General features: G+C 45.1%; 1 protein-coding gene across 4 annotated transcripts in view; it reads right to left on the bottom strand.

Annotated features, from left to right (window-relative positions):
* ROBO1 (roundabout guidance receptor 1) overlaps positions 1–14,840 on the bottom strand; it is a 1,172,418-nt gene extending 1,157,578 nt beyond the window's left edge. For 2 of the 4 annotated variants that reach the window (XM_029577783.1, XM_029577787.1), the window contains exon 1: positions 4,793–5,088. The gene's annotated coding sequence lies outside the window, so the exon portion shown is untranslated. Of the gene's footprint in view, positions 1–4,792; positions 5,089–14,512; positions 14,667–14,702 lie in introns of those variants that run through there. The other 2 variants (XM_029577784.1, XM_029577785.1) reach the window with 2 other exon arrangements.
* Between the last annotated feature and the right edge of the window lie 5,283 nt (positions 14,841–20,123).

The raw sequence follows: 20,123 nt of genomic DNA, 5'->3' as shown, positions 1-20,123 counted from the left end.
GAGAGTGTCAGCGAGGATCCAGATACTCTAATGAGGACTTGGAACGTGGGAAGACTCAGGCGAGGATAAGGACTCAGGATACTCAGACGAAAACAGAGGCTCAGGAACTGGGAGGAATCCGGGCAGTGCTCGAAGACGGATCCTGCCGGAAGAGGGTTCCAGCCACCGTAAATGGACTCCAGATAGGAATGGATTTACTCCCAGTAAGGTCAGCTGAAGACGAGGACCGTGGCGAGCAAACTGAACCTGGAGCTTGAGGACTGATGGTACTTCAGGATCGGAACCTGACAAAGGACATCAGAAGTGAGACTTAGCACATAAGGGTTGGAATGTAGGACATCGGATACGAAAGGACACTGGTACCTCAGGACATCAGGACATCCATGGCATCTGGATATCAGAGGATTTCTAGAGAGGAGGTCCACAGGGATGACTGGAACATGACGGATGAAGACATCAGGAGACAAAGACGTCTGGACATCCGAAGACAAGGGAACGTCAGGACATCCAGAGATAGAGAGACGTCAGGACATGGAGACACGGAGTCATCAGGAATCTGAAGATGAGAAGACATCTAGAGCTCTGGAGACACAAAGACATCAGGACATCTGAAGAAGAGAAGATATTTGGACATCAGGGGAATTCTAGAGAGGACGACCACAGGGATGACTGGAAATGACGGATGAAGACATCAGAAGGCTGAGACATCTGGACATCTGAAGACAAGGGGACATCAGGACATCCAGAGATAGGGAGATGTCAGGACATGGAGACACAGAGTCATCAGGAATCTGAAGACGGAAAGACATCTAGAGCTCTGGAGACACGAAGACATCAGGACATCTGAAGACAGGAGGATGGGATCTGTCGAGAGATCAGAACATGGAATGAAGACGAAGGTTCAAGAACCATGGATGAAGACAAGGAGGTCCAGTGAAGAACACAATGCCTTGAAGAAGTGAAGAGGGATCACGGAGAACTCCTGGAATGAAGAGCTGGAACCGAAGATCCAGGAGAGGTCTGATTCCATGACCAACTCCTTGCAAAGATGCAGACTGACTGAAGGCTGAGCCCTTTTGTAGGGCCGAAGAGGAAACACCTCGATGACATCACAAGGAGTAGCCAGAAGGACAGGCCCTGTAAATGAAGACAGGAGGCGCGGCCTCACACCTAAGGAGGCAGGACCAGGGACAGCAACGTCCTGCAGGGAAGGAGGAAGCAAGGCCTTGACGATGGTGGCTCCCTGCCGCGAAGAGTGCAGATTGATGGTGGCTTCCTGCCGCATGAAGAGGAGCTCTGGAGCGGCCTCCTGGCCGAGGAAGAGGACCCATACAACGGCGGCCTCCTGGCCATGTGGAGAAGAACTTCAGGGTGGCCTCCAGGCCACTGAAGAGGAAGGCTTCAGTGGCGGCTTAGCCGCAAAGAGACGGCAGTGTTCGGTGGCGGTGGCCTCCAGGCCGCAAGAAGAGGATGATGGCAGCTCCCAGGCCATATAGAAGGCCTGGATGATGGCGGCTGAGCCGCGAAGAATGATGGCAGCCTCATGGCCACGAAGAGAGACGAGGGCGGCGCTCGACGGTGGCCTCCAGGCCGCGGGAAGTGGCGAAACTGGTGGCGGCCTCCAAGCCATGAAAAGGCTGGTGTTGGTGGCCTCCAGGCCGCATGGGGACTTCGGCGTCGGAAGGCTGGCAGAAGCAGTGGCAGGGACGGCCTCCTGACTGTGCTACAGGAAAGGTAAGAGGCTGCTTGTGAGCTAGTCTCACAAGCAGAATTGCAACAAATATTTGGATTTATCCAGTTAAGCTAACTGGATAAATTAGACCTGCCATAGAACAGGTATAATTTAGCTGGATAATCTGGCTAATTTACATAGATGTGTCTGAAAATCTACCTCCATAATTCTAAAAAAATGAGCAACTGACATCAGCTTGGCTGCTCCACACCTCATCTGTCTTAAATTACTTCATAAACCATACTCTCTTCCCCAATATAAGGAACCTGAGTTTCATTTCTAGCTGATTGCTTGAGGAATAGATCTCAGTAATCTTGAAAGTCTGAAGCTTAATGCATGGTTCGAGTCCTGCTGTTGCTCCTTTTGACCTTGGGCAAGTCACTTTACCCTCCGTTGCCTCAGGTACAAAATTAGATTGTGAGCCCTGTGGGGATAGGGAAATACCTACAATACCTGAATGTAATCCACTTTGATGTGCCAAAAAACAGAATACAAAAATCTAAATAATAATAGTAAAGGAAAATTTTCACATAACTAACTTAATTTTTTTTTTAACAAATGTTATAATTACCTAGATAAATAAATTCAAATAATATGGATTTAAATATTAACGTCAGTACAAATAGGAAATCTGAACTGTCTCATAAAAAAAAAAAAAAAAAAGCACCAGGCAGGCATCAGCAGCATGCCAGGCTGTGGATACAGAGGACTGTTACAAGGGTGCCTGCTTCATTACAGGAAGTTATTCGACATCCCAAACGAGTGTCCTCCTGCGCCTAGCTGAAATAAGGCCTGGGCGTGCTGCGCCCCTCCAGAATACATGGAAATGGCATCATGTAAGTAAATAACGAGAAATGTAGCGCCCACCGAAACTGAATTAAAGAAAATGTCAATTCACCAAATTTTGTAAACAACAATAATCCCCCCCCCCCCACCCCATCGCTGCCACCACAACACAAGGTTTCGTTCACTAGAGAGAGAGCAGTGGTATTGTGATGACAAAGATGTTTAGTGAACAGGGTTCCTAATTACCAAAATCAAGTTTCATGGTAACACTCTTGACCTAGTGACCCTCATCAATTGTTAATTTGAGTCAACTGTGGATGATTACCCAAGGCAAAGAATGTGAGAAAAGAGCCTTCCCTCATTTAATAACAATATTGAAAGTGTTGTTCCAGACCAATTTACACTCTTCCTTTGAAGCTTATTAGCTTATTAAAAAAAGAAATCCATGCTTCATAATTACACCTGACGGGAAATGTTAGCGGCCCCCGTCCCCCTCCCTTGCAGCCAGCCAGGCACTCCTGACCAGACGCCATACTGCAAAGATCAGGGAAAAATTGGGGGACTTAAAATAATGCACCGCTGCAAAATAAAATAATTGTAAGAATTCCTACCCTCCAGCATCCTCCTGTAGGACAGAACATAATGCACTATTTCCTGAAATATTATTGGTGTTACACTCCTTGATAACTGAAGCTAGTCAGTTCTAACTTGTAAAACTGGGATACATGATTAAAACTGGATTTCGCAAACATAAATGCACTTTTCTCCAGTAAGTGGGCTTTTGAAAATGGCTAATATATGCCATGTCAATAGCTTTTCCTCAAGTTAAGTGCACTTATCACAGGTAAATGGCTCTTTAAGTTGCTATGATGTATATTTGCACGCATATCGCCTTTGGAAATTCACCTATTAGGTTCTTAGATATATCTGTACCATATGGCTCTGCTCTTTGGTCCTGCTATAAGCCACCACATCCAGAGCTCAATAATAGGAATATATTTATTTTTATTATTTTTAATTATGTCCCCCTGCCCCCAAGATGAAATAAGCAAATGTCGGACATGGCAGTCCCCGAGGACTTTGCAAGTTATCTGTCTCTGGGACAGTCTAGTAGGCCGGCCCTTTTTCTCTTCTTGCTCTCTGTATGCACGAATTTTCAATTGTGCACACATTCATTATTCAGGGCCTGGATGCCCTCACTCAGGCTCAGAAAATTCTGCCCTTTGCATCCTGAAATCAATGTCGCTTGTAATGGCAGCAAATGATCTCCGGCAATAAATTTGGCAGTGAAACAAACAAAATCCCTCCCCCCCCCCCTATTTTTTTTTTTATTTGTCCTGATTTGTATTCCATGGCTGAGAAGATATCAGCTTTTAAAGTTTCTGAAAGCTCTTCCTGTCGCTCTGAACCTGCTTGGGTGGTGCTCTTACCCTGACACATGCATGGATGGGAACATGAGCAACTGAAAAGTAGATGCTGGCTAGGTGCCATTTAAAGATGGGCAGATATGACCCTAAGAAAAGACTTTTTTTTTAATTTTAAGTGTGAAAACGTTAAGTGTTAGAAGAAGAAGAAGAAAAAAGTAAACCTAAATAATAATAGCAAAAGAGAAAGTATGACACCGTGAAGAGACAAGATAAGGAGGTTCCTAGAAATCCCTTTTTTTTTTCCAGCACTGCAGCAGCTGCAGAGAAAGAGAGAGAGAGAGAAAGGGGAGGGAGAGGGGAGGAGAGAGGGGAGGACAGCAAATCTAGGATTTCTAATGTGTGTAACTGCTCCACGCAGCCCTGGGACTTCGCCTGCCAGAAAACAGTGCCCAACTTCTGCCCCCAGCACCTTCCCCAGGAGGCTCCACTTTCCCCCCATCGGAAGGAGCACGGGGGCAGCCCCAGCAGAGCAACTCCCGGTACTTGGCGAGCTCTCACGCCTGAGCTGCCGGTAGACGCGCAGGATGACAGGAAAGAGGTGAGCCGCCGCCGCCACCAGAAAGCCCAAAGTTTGGTGCAGGGCAGCCGTGGGAAGCCAAACAGCCGCCTCCACGAGTTCCGCTGAAACGCCCTGCTGCACTGCACTCTAAAGCGAGCAGGGTTACAAAGCCACATTCTCGGAATAAAGATCGTCCCCCCGAGACCCCCAGTGCATGCCAGTTTTCTGCTCTCCGCAAAGAAACTTGTTGAACCTGGCTTCCCCGTGGGGGTGACTTGCTGTCTCCCCTCCTCTTTTGCAAGCAGGGTGGCAGCGAACGCGTGTTCCTGCCCGGCGCGGGGGACTTACCCTCGTGAATTGGCTCGCATCCCCAGCCTCCGGGGGGGTGTGCCTCGGGCAGGGACCATGCAACTTTCCAAACCCCCTCCTGCACGCCGACAGAGCTGCACACCGCCGCCGTCCTAGAGCAGGTCCTTCCTCCGGATCCGGGACCCCCTGCCTGGATATGCAATCCTTTCTTCGGAAGAGAATTCAGACCCCCGGTTATCTTGTACGACTCAATGGGCAGAGCAGGCAGCGTTGCATACAAATAGCTCCATGCAGGGGCTTCGATTGGTGGCTGAAGGATGCCCCCGGGTCCTACTGCTCTCCTAGCCTGGCAACTACAAAGCAGCATCAGGCGAGCAGGGGAGATTGCTCCTGCCCCTGATTTTTTTTTTTTTTTAAGGTTTGCATTCTAACATAGTACCAAGAAAATAAAATGTCACGAAAGATGATTACTTTCAAGGTAACATTTGACACATGCTGTTAAATGTCCCCAGACAAACCAGACTAGTCTGACAAAGCAAAAAAAAAAAAAAGAATTCAAACCTAAGCGGTTAACACGGGTACATTTTTATAACAAAATCATCTGCACTTTGCCACCTGATGACTGTATGTGTTATTCATTTCTCTAATTGCTAAAAATAGTTTCTTGGCATGCTGAGATCTTTATGCATATTAAAGCCTTAGCAAATAGCAACACAACTTATTCTTGTCCAGGTTATTACAAGGTGTACTGCATCTCTCATCAGGGACAGGACAAATATGGGTCAACAAATATGCTGTAGGTGACACCTTATTATTGGACTAACAACAGTTTATCAGGGACTATGTTCTTCACTGGCCACATGGAGTGAGCACAAGAAGCTAGTCCCAGTAAACTGTTAGTCCAAAAAATCCAGACTCATTCTCTCCATGTTCCAGTGAACAGTTTAAAATATAAAAAAAACCCAGAAGTGTAAGAATAATATGAAACAACATTATGAAGATCTAACTTCGTGACCACTATAGATGTTTAATAACAGATCTCATATAATTAGAAAATGATAGAATGACCATCATAATTTTAGCACAGGGACCAACACTTGAAACGGTGCTTTATGCGCCTTTATGGAAACCTGGGGGGGGGGGGGGGGCTGCTGGTTAATCCCCCATGTGCTATTAGTTTTAATCATGAGTCATTCTTAGTGCTCATTCATAGTTTTCTTGTGTGATCAATGGATGGATATCAATTTCATAGCACCATGTGCACGTACCTGCTTGTGCTATAATAAATGAAATTTGCACCAGGAATTTTCACCAGGAATTATGGCTTCAAAGAACTTTCCACAGATGTCAGAAGGTACTAACCATCACTTTTTAACCCGACATTGCAATGTTTCAGAAAGATGAATGCCTTCCTTCGTCAGGGGCAATATGAAAGTTCATTAAAGAGCGATATAACCCAGTTTTCTGTAAAAATAGGAAACTAGACAAAGACACACAAGTGCAATACAACCATGATATTGTGAGCACACATCTTAAAAAGACTGGAATATTAAATCAGAGAGGAACCATGCATGTAGTTAATGATGGGTTAAAAAGTGATGGTTATCTTCTGACATCTGTGGAAAGATCTTTGAAGCCATAATTCCTGGTGAAAATTCCCTGTGCACATTTCAGTTATTATAGCACAAGCAGATACGTGCACATGGTGCTATGAAATTGATATCCATCCATTGATCACAGAAGAAAAGCACTAAGAATGACTCATGATTATAGCACATGGAGGATTATCCAGCAGCCCCCCAGTTTCCATAGGGGCGCAAAAAGCAGCATTCCCTGCTCTAAAATTATGATGGTCCAGTCAACAGTTTGGCACCATCGTTTCCACTGACTGCACTGCCCAGCCTCTCAGTCGCTGACCTGACACGGGGGGCACAGCTGCCACATATATATTGAGTTAGTCCAATAAAAAGGTCTCACCTACACTTGTTCATTGACCCTTATTTCTAAGTATTCAAATGGACTAAGGTGGCAACCGCAATGCTTTGCTCCTCAGGTTCTTGAAGGATAAAGAATCCCTAAGCCAAAAGACACAAAGAAAAAGCAGAACACCATACAGTAACTTAATGTACCAAGCCTAAAGCTGAGGCCGTGCATTAATCACTGTTACAGAGCATAATATAAAAATGGAGGAATAATTTATGGAACAATTAAGGGCTTTTGAATACTGCCCTAATAAATTAAACATTTGTAATTAATTACATTGTTCTCTTCTGCTTAGTTACAACATGTTCTGCACACTAATTACGATCAAGAAGGCCTGACATTACACATATGGTCATTAACACTTTTGTGCAACTTTTTTCTTTTATGATCTTCTAAAAAGTATTTACTCTCTGGGATGAATACACATTTTACACAGAAAAAGCTTACCCTTCAACATCCCACAGACACAGTAACAGAAAATAGCTGAGCCCTTCAGACATGAGAAGCCCAAGCTTCCAAAAGCTGAGTAGATTACAAACGTATGCAAGACATTTTTAACAAGAAGGCCAACCTACTAAGGTGCTAATTAGTCATAAAAAAATCTACCCTTGAACTCCTAAATTGGGCTTTAGGCGCACAAGTTTCCTTTTCTCTATGGGCGAAGAGGACTGCAAATTATTTTGGCTTTGCATGCTGTAAACTTAGGATTGTAAATTGGCTCTTGTGAAATTTCATGCTAATTCAAGGGCAGTGGGCTGCTGTGATGGTCATGCAAAGAAGCTCAAGAGGCAGGTGGCATCTTAAGGATGAAGTGGACTCTGTCCTCGACAGTTTGTGCCTCAAAAAATTGGTTAGTCTATAAGGTTCCACTCGCCCCTTCTCATTTCTGCTACTGCAGACTAACGTGGCTATCCCTCTGAAAAGTTTTACTGCAAAGAAGCTTATCTGCTATGTTCACAGGCTGGTTTTCGCAAAAAGGATACAAGTGCCTCAGTGAAGCATAGACACCTTCTTTGCAGCGTTGTCCCTACGAAACTTCAGTGTATACGATTTCTACTGGGCTTGTTTCCAGAACAGTCCCAGTAAAAATCTAAGCACTGACATCACAACATTTGCGTGAATTTTAACACATCTCAGTACATTGGCCTCAAGGACTCATTAACCAGGAACAGGGCTTTTGCTATGATGGGGTGAGGGGAGGGCAACGAGGTGCTTCCTGTTTCAGGCTTGCAAATGGGAGAATAATTGCAAATTATGGTTCTCATTTACTGACCAATTCCATGGCAAAGTGATGTCATGGCAAAGGTCAGCAAGAACCCCATAAATTCACCTGGCACATAAACAAAACAATGGACAATTTATCTATTTATTTAAAATTATTTATATATGCTGCCTTTTGGTCCTAAGACCAATAAAACAGCCATGGAAATATTTCATTATATGTCTTGATTCAGTTTGTGCTCTCCAGTGCTTTAAATGCTTTGTCAAGCTGTTTAACATATGACACGAAGGGCACCACCCCATTCTCCGTCTACAGGAAAACAACTTGGTAAATCAGATCTAAAACAACAATTTCAGCATGCTTCAAATTGGTAAACCTTGATGGCATAAATATTACCTTTAGGTTAAGCTTCCATTTTAAGCCTAGTAAGAAACTTTTTTGGAGCTTAATAAAGGGTTTAAGATATTCATAATTTTCTCAGGGATGACTAGAGAGGTTTCCAAAATTCACTAAAGAATTCCATGGGTAGTACCATATTACGATCAAAATTTGGCACACAGAGAAGCTCTCTTCACTAGCTGTACAGATTTGTAGAGGTTGCATGATTTCTATCAAGCACTTCTAATACTTCTTTGCTTGTTTCCATCTATTTTCTATTGATATTATCTCTGAATCTGTACTTAAGACTGGAAGGTTGCCAATGTAACGCCAATTTTTAAAAAGGGATCCAGGAGTGATCCAGGAAACTACAGACCAGTGAGTCTGACGTCTGTCCCAGGCAAAACGGTAGAAACTACCATAAAGAACAAAATTGCTGAACATTTAGATAAGCATAGTTTAATGTGAAAGAGCCAACATGGATTTAGCCAAGGGAAGTCTTGCCTCACAAATTTGCTACATTTTTTTGAGGGCGTAAATAAACACGTGGATAAAGGTGAACCAGTTGATACAGGGTGTCTGGATTTCTAGAAAGCATTTGACAAAGTCTCTCATGAGAGACTTCTTAGGCAGAGGCGTACCTAGAGTATTTGGCACCTGGGGTAGATACTTCTTTTGCACCACCACCCCCCACCCCCAACTATATAATTTTATTGATATCATATTTCAAAACAGCAGACACATCAAATAACACCCAATAAATAAAACTAATAATGATTTTAAAAATCTCCTGCTCTCCATATCTGTCATCCTAAGATTGTTGAAGACTGGGACATGCATGCATGCATACACACACACACACACACAAAATATGCTCCCTCTCTCTCATACACACACATACATGCTTAGTGAGAGACAGAGGGTGCATGTGTGTGTGTGAAAGACACACACACACTGTGTACCTCTGTCACACATACACTTCCTCTGTGTCTCTCACACACATTAACACACACACACACATTAACACTCTCTCACACATTAACACACATATTTCCTCTATCTCTCTCTCACTCACACATGCAGACAAAAACAGGAAACCACAAACCATTGTGTAGTGCAACAATGGAAAAGCAGAAAATCTCTATTCCTCAAAGCAATACAATCAAGAAATATAAATCAATCAGAATAGTAAAACCATACTAAAAAAAATATACATTTCAATTCAGCTGATGAATAGAATATTATTTAACTAGCCATTAAGCCCGTAACAATGGGCTACATTAACATTTTTTTTCAGTCCATTTCCTTACCCCTCATTCTCCCCCTCCCCCTCATTCTCCCTCCCCCTCTAGTCTCCTTCCCACCTCCCCCAACTCTCTCCTCCGCCCTCCCCTCCCCCTCACTCTCTCCTCCCTCCTCCCACCCCCACTCTCTCCTCCCACCCCCCACTCTCTTCCCCTCCCCTCACTCCCCCTCCCCTCAGGCACTCTCTCCTCCCTCTCCTCCCTCCCCTCACTCAGCTCATTCACAACCCCTTCGGATGGCGCAGACGGAAGATCTCCGGGGGAGGTCCCTCCCTCCCTCACGCGTGTTGCCGCCGCTACTGCTCCTCGCCGCACCATTTTTGTTACAGGCAAGCTCTGACCGACGTGCTGCCCACACATGCGCGGTAGAGTTGCTCTCTACTGCGCATTTGCGGCACATCGGTCAAGCTTCATTTATCTAGTAGATAATTAGAAGCTCCTATACAAACTTTTAAAAATTTCCTAAACATTGATAAAATATTTCAGCACAGCAGACACATCAAATAACACCCAATAATTAAAACTAATAATGATTATAAAAGTCTCCCGCTCTCCATATCTGTCATTCTAAGATTGTTGTAGACTAGGGGCATGCATGCATTCACACACTCACAATATGCTCCCTCTCTCTCATACACACACATTTTCTGAACCTCCCTCACACACACAGACATGCTTCCTCCATCTCTCTCTCACACACACACATGCTTCCTCCATCTCTCTCACACACTAATGCACACACACTCACATGCCTCCTCTATCTCTCTCTCTCTCATGGACACATGCAGACAAAAACTGAACTGGAAACCAAAGACAGATTCTGTATGCAGTGCAACAAAGGAAAAATAGAAAATTACTATTCCTCAAAACAATATAATCAAGAAATATAAATTAATCAGAATAGTAAAACCTTACTAAAAATATACATTTCAAAACAGCTGATGAATAGAATAATATTCAATAATTAGAAGCTCCTGTACAAATTTTTAAAAATGTTCTAAACATTGATAAAACATTTCAACACAGCAAACATCAAATAACACCCAGTAATTAAAACTAATAAGTATACCTGTCACCCTGAGACTGTTGTGAACTGGGGGTACACATACATACACACAAACACAAACACAAACAAAATATGTTCCCTTTGTCTCTCACATACATAACACATTTGGTGAGAGATAGAGGGTGCTTGAGTGTGTGTATGTGTGTGTGTGAAAGAGACGGACACACACATTTCCTCCATCTCTCTCTCACACATACACGGTTCCTCTCTCTCACCCCTACCCCCGGACACAGGCACCCTCTCACACATAATGCACCCACAGGCACCCTCTCATTTATATACATACAGGCACACACACACACACACACACACACACTCACTCTTCTATTAGATTACATTAATAATCTAATCTCTCACACAGACACACACACATACACACACAAACAGGCTCTCACTTATGGCTGTGGCAGGATGAGCTCAATCATGGCCCTCCTGCTATCTTTGGGTCATATGGCCCACCGATCTTCCTGCTTGGGGAGGGAGGAAGATTGGTGGGCCATACAGCAGCAGGAGAGGCCGCGGACTTCTGACTGGTTAGTCTCCACCGGCAGCCCGCAGCCTCTCCTGCTGCTGCCAGCCCGCCACCTCCCCGGGTGTGCTGCTCCAGGCCTGCTCCCTGCCGGCCCGCTGCTCCTGGCTGAAATGTTTCATATTCCCAGGTGATGACAAGAGGTTGATTGGTCGAACAGTCACCTGGCACCCCCCTCCTTGTCGTCACTGGGTGAACTGCTCTCCTCCCCCCTCCCCCCTTAGCACTCCTCTGTCCACAGGAAATTAGAAAGTCATGGGATAGGGGGCAGTGTGGATTGCCAATTGGTTAAAAGAAAGAAAATAGAGAGTAACACTAAATGGTATATGAAAAAGATGTTCCCAATGGAAAAAGGTGAATAGAGAAGTGCACCAGGGATCTTTTCTGGGACCACTGCTTTTTAATATATTTATAAACGACCTGGAAATGGGAACAGCAAGTGAGGTGGTCAAATTTGCGGATGACACAAAATTATTCCAAACTGTTAAATCATAAGAGGATTATGAGAAAACTGGGAGACTGGGCATGCAAATGGAAAAAGAAATTTAACGTGGACAAGTGCAAAGTGATGCACTTAGGGAGGATTAACCCAAATTATGGCAACACAATGCTAGGTTTTACATTAGGAGTCACCATTCAGGAAAAGGATCTAGGCATCATCATTGATAATATGTTGAAATCTTCTGCTCAGTGTGCAGCAGCTGCCAAGAAAGCAAATAGAATGCTAGGGTTTATTAGGAAGGGAATAGAGAATAAAACAGAGAATATCATAATGCCTCTGTATCGCTCTATGGTGAAACCTCATCTTGAGTATTTTGTTCAGTTCTGCTCACCACATCTCAAGAAAGATACAGCAGAATTAGAAAAGGTACAGAGAAGGGCAGCCAAAATGATAAAGGGGATGGAACAATTCACCTCTGAAGAAAGGCTAAAGAGGTTAGGACTCTTCAGCTTGGAGACGGCGAAGGGGAGATATGCTAGAAGTTTACAAAATAATGAGTGGAACAGAATGAGTAAATCGTAATCAGTTGTTTACTCTTTCGAAAAGTACAAAGGGGACACATAATGAAGTTACTTGGTAATACATTTAAAACTAATAAGAGAAAATATTTTTTTACTCAACACATAATTAAACTCTGGAATTCATTGCCGGAAGATGTGATGAAAGCTATTAGTGTAGCTGCATATTAAAAAGGTTTGGACAAGTTCCTGGAGGAAAAGACCATTAATCATTAGTAACGTAGAGTTGCAGAAATCCACTTCTTATCCCTGGGAGAAGGAGCTTGGAATCTATCTACCCCTTGGGATCCTGCCAGGTACTTGTGACCTGGATTGGCCACTGGTGGAAACAGGATACTGGGCTTGATGGACCTTTGGTCTGACTCATTATAGCAAGTTCTTATGTTTTAAACATCGGTTTGGAACTTGGAAGAGGAGAAATGGAAAAGACAGAGGAAAAGGGAGGGAGAAGGGGGAAGTAAGCCCCTCCCTCCTTTATCACGCTGGAATTTTGGATGTGGAAGTAACATTGAGCAATGAGCAGTGCATGGCACAGGGACACTGCAGCCCCCAGAATCCTGCATCTGCATCAGCCTTTTTCAGAGGGAAGCAAAAGGATTTCCCTCTTGACCGTGTGATCATTCCTCAGGGAAGAATCCAGCAAGTGATCCACAGAAACAAAGGGCAAGTTATGGAAGAACACAGATTTGTCACGAGTTTTGGGCAGGGGGGGGGGGGAGTGTAACAACATAACGCTGACTACTGCAAGAGGCAGTATAGGCTCTGCAAATTACTATTGCAGCAAATGGGCCACACCTAGGAACTTTTCTGTTTTGGTCACCCTGATTACTCTTGATTAGCAGGTGTATCAGCTTTATCTCTCCCACCCACTTATCCACACTGTCACTTTCTATCCTATCCTTTCTCCCCCTCCAGGCATGTAGCCAGCTCTCTTTACATCACAGGTCCCTAACATGTGCTCCTTTACCCTCAGCTGAACCCCCAAGTCCTGGCATCACAGCTTCAGGCTGAGCTGTTTGTTCCTGCCCCTGCCCTCCAGTTTCCCCTCACATGCTGACTGCAGTGACTGCTCCAGTCCCACCCCTCCCAGTTGCCTATAGGCAGGACTCCTGTGATTCCGTGACTGCAGAAAGTACCGCAAAATCCAGTAGAATGGATCTAAGGGGATTGTGTGTGTGTGTATGTGTTGCATTTTTTCTTTCATTTTATCTTATTGGAGGAGGGTCAAATTGTGCTGGAGTCAAGCTGGAGAAGGGGCAGGGAGTACTCAGTTCATGTTGGGAAGGAGGTCCAGGATGTGCTGAGGCTGGGCCAGTTGGGTGGGCAGAGTGTGGTGCAGTTAAGCTGTGGAAGACAGATTGGAGTGTGCTAGAGTTGATCTGCACTGGGGCAATTTTCTGAGGCTGAGCTGGGGAGGTGGGAACAGAATGTGTTTGGCTTGAGCTGGAGAGAGGGGGGTAGAATGTGCTGGGATTAGGCTTGGAAAGGGGGCAGTGTGTGTTAGGGTCAGGTCACTGAAGGGATCAGAGGGGGCTGGGGTGAGATTAGGGGTCAGTGAGAGGGGAAGGGAACAGTGCAGCCAGGTCATTGAGGGAGAACAGTATGCTGGGGTCAGGCTGTTGGGGGGGAACAAAGTGTGGTGGGCCAGTTGGGGGGGGGGGGGAGTGGGAAAGGAGTACTGAGGGGAGGCTGAAGTGGGGGTGGTGCAGGGGATCATAGCATGCTGGGTACGAGCTGAGGAAAAGAGAAGGAGGTGCTGCAATAGGGCTGGGGAGGAATACAAGGGCCAATTTTAAAAGTTACGCATGTGGGGTACATTTGTGCGCGCCACTTGGCACGCACAAATGTACACCCAATTTTATAACATGCACGCTGCCGTGCGCATGTTATAAAATCTGGGGCCGGCACGCGCAAGGGGGTGCACACGTGCACGCCGAGCCCAGGGAAGGCCCGATGGCTTTCCCCGTTCCCTCCAAGGCCGCTCCGAAATCAGAGCGGCCTTGGAGGGAACTTTTTTTTTTGTCCCCCCCACCTTTCCCTCCCTTCCCCTATCTAACCCACCCCCCAGCCCTACCTAAATCCCCACCTACCTTATTTCGTCAGGCTCAGCGCGCGCAAGGGTAGGTTTTCGGGGGTTACGCGCGTAACCCTTTGAAAATCTACCCCTCAGTCAATAAAGGCCTCTGAGGAATTTCAATAGGTTTCAGCTCATCTAATATTTAAACCCAATTCGGAATTTTATTTTTTATTTACTTACTTGTGTTTACAAGTCTGAGCTCAAAGTGTGTTACAACCAGGTGCACTGGGAATTCCCTGCCCCAGAGGGCCTGTTTGTGACCTGCCACAATGGAGGCTGAAGTGTTTTGGCCAAGGTCACAAGGCATACCAGTTTTAACTCACTCTGCTAACCACTGGACTCCGCCTCCTCCTCCAATTCATGTCAGTACCTTGTGCTCCAAAAGCAGGCAATATGAACTGAATGTAGTCTCGAGGCCAGATATTGTGCGCGCGCTTAACAGTTCTCTCACGACTTTGACGTCAGGTGCGCTCGCGACTACATCTGTGTGCACCTCACAGCGCGCGCCTCCCGGGACAGCCGCACAGGCAGAAACCACCACCCAGGGCTGACGCGCCCTGCTAGCCCGGCCCCCGGCTCTTGCCTCCTCCTCAGGTGGCGGCCGAGCTCATCGCGCTTCCGGGTCACCTGGGGCCGGGCTCAGGCGGCTGCCCCCCCCTTTTCGGGCTCCTGATTGGCTCCGCTGGATTGAGCGGGGGCTGTGTCCGTTTTTCTTCTCCTTGGAAAGCCTGAGCCTGGAGCCCTGACTCCGCTGCTGCTTCCGAGTCTTGGGCCTTGCTTGATTTAATTCTTCTGCCTTTTGGCGCTGGCCTGCTCTGGACTCTGCATGTTCAGGCTGCCCGCGCTCGGCTTAGTACTCCCGGCTGCTCTCTCTCTGTCCTCCAGCCGCATTCACGCAATCCCGCTGGTCAGCAAGGCAGAGGGTAAGCCAAAGCGTCACTGAGTGCTTGTGCAGGGCTGCTAAAGCGGGCCTCCCATCCCCTTCTGCCCCTTGGGGTTCTCATTTTCCTGTGATCTCTTGAAGCTATATTACTTTGAAAAAGTAATTTAAAGAGGATTAAGAGGCATATTAAACGTTCAATGAAGTCCCATCTTTGTGAGAATAAGATGGTATCAAGGAACATAGCTTCAATCCACACACTCCTCCTGCAGCTGAATCAGGCAAACCTAAGTTACTCCAAGCACAGTTTAAGAGCCACTGTAACTCCCCAGAGGACTTTGTTATACCACAGTGAATTTGTAGACCTGCTGAATAAATGGAACTATTAAATATTAAATTGAGCTAAATATTAAACTTACAACTACACGTTTGAAAGGCCTATAGCTTTTCCTCAGGGGGTACATGGTGATACTGCTTGAATTGCCAGGTGATCCCTGCAAACAACATGCATGCAATGCTGCCTCTGATTCCCATCCCTGTGCCCTCTCTTCTATGCAGGCAATGGATTTTGGGGGTGAGAGATTAATGCCTAGACAGGGAGGTGGGGGAAAGAGGAGGACTGATACTTGTTCTGGGGAAAGGGATTCAGTCTGCCTACTGGGAGGTGAGAGACAGGAGCTGGGGGTGGGGGTTGGGATAGAGAGAGAAAGAACAAAGTAATGCGAGGGGGTGGAATGTATTAGGTTAGGGCAATCGATGCCCCCATTATTGTGATTTGTGTGCTGGGGTAGAAGGGGGGAATCTTACTTTGAAGCTGCTGAGTCCCCCGTCATTGTGAAAGGGAGTCGTTAATTTAGGATCCAAACTATAAAAGCCTTTTCCTTTTGGTTTTCTGATTCAGATTTGCCAATTTCAGGAATGTGAATGTGCGACATCTCTGGTCTCTTCGCATTTTGCACAGTATAGAAGGAAATGCATTTCTGCATCTATTTCTCTGCTGTTAAACTGCACGCAGAGTCTGGCTTCTCGGGGTTTGTCTGCATATTTCTGTATTTACATTTCGTATCACTTATTCTGTATTTGGGTCTATCCATGTTCTGTTTGTGTGATTAAGGTGAGGTGGTTTTTAGTTTTTAATTTCTATGTGGTGATCTATAGCAGTCCTGTTTCCCATCCTATCCTCAAAGAGTACATATGAATATCCGCACCTCCCCCCCCCCAGGATAAAAGCACAGAAAAAGACATATAATTACATGTACTGCAATGAGACTTGAACAAATCTACTGAGTATTTCATTCATTGCCTGATGCAGGTAAAGACAATTGTAAATGCCTTGAAAGATGGTTCTACACAATTCTATAGTTTGGTTCTGGTACTGTGTTTCACAAGCTTTCATCCTCAATTGGGGAAAATTTACTTGCATAATGAGTTTTTAAAAAACTACTTTTAAATCCTCCCTTCTCTATAATTAATTCATATCTTACCATGCAGCATGTTTGTCTTGATTAGCTTTGTAAGTTCCACAGAGAAGGGACTATCTCTTCTGTGTATCTGTACAGTGCTAAGTATGCCTAGTACTAATTTAAAAGAAATAAAAAATCAAATCACAAAGCTTGATTTCAGTAACTCTTGTAATGTAGAATGAATTTTGATCGTTAGATATAAACTTAGTACATCCCATATATTTTTAAAAATATATTCATGTGTGTGCATGAAAGATGGTATTTATTTATTTATTTTTAATTTTTATATACCGAAATTCCTGTATGAAATACAAATCAATCTGGTTATATCATTTGTACAACAAGTAATGCTAAGGGGTTCATGGGTGCTTTAGTTTAGGGGTCCTCAAACTATGGCCTGAGGGCCAGTATGGTCCTTGGCTGAATTTCGTCTGGTCCCTCGCAGCAATTGCAGAAAGAGCTGGTCCAGCTTGCAGCAGGGATGTCAGAAGGAGATTGATCTGGCTTGCAGTGGTGGTGGTGGAAGCATAATGTGCCAGCTCGTATACTTAAAGATAGAAATGCAAGTGGCGGCAGGTCTGAATGGTGTGGGTGGACCATGCCAGTGCCGTGATAGTGCTGCTTGTGCAGGTAGAGCCATTTGGGCTGAAGATGACAGTCATAAACAGTTTTTTTTAGTGTGGCGCAGGCCATAAGGAGGAAGGTAGTGGCTACTGAGCTGTGGATTTGGCCGGGCTGCCAGGGAAAGCCAGGTAATGATGGCTCCTGGAACTCCCAACCATGCCACCACTTTCTCCAGAACTTTGGAGGAAGTGGGTGTGGATATCGTCTCCTAAGGATGTAGGGTTTGAAAGCATAAGAGTGCAGCAATTCTCATAATTATAACCCAGATACCAAGTGAGAGTGTTTCCCTGGATTAGGTCTCAAAGGGGATTATTTTGCACATACCAAGAATCTGGCATGTTGCAGGAGATGGGGGAAGGATTTAAGAATATGTTGCCATACTGGGTCAGACCAAGGGTCCATCAAGCCCAGCATCCTGTTTCTAACAGCGGCCAAAACAGGCTACAAGTAGCTGGCAAGAAACCAAACACTAAGTAGATCCCATGCTTCTGATGCCAGTAATAGCAGTGGCTATTCTCTAAGACAACTTGATTAATAGCAGCTACAAAGGTAAAAAGTATGCAAGTGGCATGGTCATTGTTAAAAAATACCATCCTAGAAGCACAGTCCAGATGTATTCCACACATTAAGAAAGATGGAAAGAGGGCAAAATGATTACCAGCATGGTTAAAAGGGGAGGCAAAAGAAGCTATTTTAGCCAAAAGATCTTCATTCAAAAATTGGATGAAGGATCCAACAGAAGAAAATAGGATAATGTATAAGCAAGTTAAATGCAAGACATTGATAAGTCAGGCTAAGAGAGAATTTGAAAAGAAGTTGGCCGTAGAGGCAAAAACTCACTGTAAAAGCTTTTTTAAATATATCCGAAGCAGAAAGCCTGTGAGGGAGTCAGTTGGACCGTTAGGTGATCGAGGGGTTAAAGGGCACTTAGAGAAGATAAAGCCATTTTGGAAAGGTTAAATGATTTCTTTGCTTCGGTGTTTACGGAAGAGGATGTTGCGGAGGTACCCGTACTGGAAAAGATTTTCATGGGCAATGATTCAGATGGACTGAACCAAATCACAGTGAACCTAGAAGATGTGGTAGGCCTGATTCACAAATTTAAGAGTAGTAAATCACCTGGACCGGATGGTATACACCCCAGAGTTCTGAAGGAACTCAAAAATGAAATTTCAGACCTGTTAGTAAAAATTTGTAAGCTATCATTAAAACCATCCATTGTACCTGAAGACTGGAGGATAGCTAATATAACCTCAATATTTAAAAAGGGCTCCAGGGGCGATCCGGAAAACTAAAGACCGGTTAGCCTGACCAGTGCCAAGAAAAATAGTGTAAAGTGTTCTAAACTTGTGAGGCAAGTCTTGCCTCACAAATCTGCTTCACTTTTTTGAAGGGGTTAATAAACATGTGGATAAAGGTGAACCAGTAGATGTAGTGTACTTGGATTTTCAGAAGGCATTTGACAAAGTTCCTCATGAGAGGTTTCTAGGAATAGTAAAAAGTCATGGGATAGGTGGCGATGTCCTTTCGTGGATTACAAACTTGATAAAATACACAATCTACCTGTGATTTAACTACTCTGAGTAATTTTGTATCAGCTGCAAATTTGATTACCTCACTCTCATATTCCTTTCCAGATCATTTATAAATATATTGAAAAGCACCATTCCAAGTATACATCCCTGAGGCACTCCAATGTTTACCTTTTTCCACTGAGAAAATTGACTATTTAATCCTACTCTGTTTCCTGTCTTTTAATCAGTTTGTAATCCACGGAAGAACAACACGTCCTATCCTATGACTTTTTAGTTTTCTTAGAATCCTCTCATGAGGGACTTTATCAAATGCCTTCTGAAAATCCAAATACCATCTACCAGTTCACCTTTATCCACATGTTTATTAACCCCTTCAAAAAAATGAAGCAGATTTGTTAGGCAAGACTTCCCTTGGGTAAATCCATGTTGACTTAATTCCATTAAACCATTTCTTTCTATATGCTCTGTGATTTTGATCTTTAGAATAGTTCCTAGGGATGTGAATCGGGCTTCGGACGATTGAAAATATCAGATGATATTTTCGTGGGGGTTCTCTTATCATTTTGGGGGAGGGCGGGAAAAACGGCACACAAAAATAACCCCTAAACCCACCCCGACCCTTTAAAACTAATCCCTTAGCTTCCCCCACCCTCCCGACCCCCCAAAATCTTTTTACAGGTACCTTGTGGTCCAGTGGGGGTCCCTGGAATGATCTCCCACTCCCGGGCCGTCGGCTGCCACTAATCAAAATGGCGCCGATGGCCCTTTGCCCTTACCATGTGACAGGGTATCCATGCCATTGGCCGGACCCTGTCACATGGTAGGAGCACTGGATGGCTGGCGCCATCTTGTGCTCCTACCATGTGACAGGGGCTGACCAACGGCACTGGTAGCCCCTGTGACACAGTAAGGGCACAGGCTATTGGCGCCATTTTGAATACTGGCAGCCGACGGTCCGAGTGCAGGATGTCGTTCCCGGACCCCCGCTGGACATTTGGCAAGTCTTGTGGGGGTCAGGAGGGTCCCCCCAAGACTTGTCAAAAGCCCCTGGTGGTCCAGCGGGGGTCCGGGAGCGATCTCCTGCACTCGGGCCGTCGGCTGCCAGTAATCAAAATGGCGCCAATAGCCTTTGCCCTTACTATGTCGCAGGGGCTACCAGTGCCATTGGTCAGCCCCTGTCATATGGTAGGAGCACAAGATGGCGCGGGCCATCCAGTGCTCCTACCATGTGACAGTGTCCGGCCAATGGCACGGATACCCTGTCACATGGTAAGAGCAAAGGGCCATCA

This window comes from Rhinatrema bivittatum, chromosome 15, assembly GCF_901001135.1.
Source record: "Rhinatrema bivittatum chromosome 15, aRhiBiv1.1, whole genome shotgun sequence".
NCBI classification, from domain to species: domain Eukaryota; kingdom Metazoa; phylum Chordata; class Amphibia; order Gymnophiona; family Rhinatrematidae; genus Rhinatrema; species Rhinatrema bivittatum.
The sequence above is the reverse complement of the archived record's forward strand: the minus strand, read 5'-3'. Positions and strand labels throughout refer to the sequence as shown.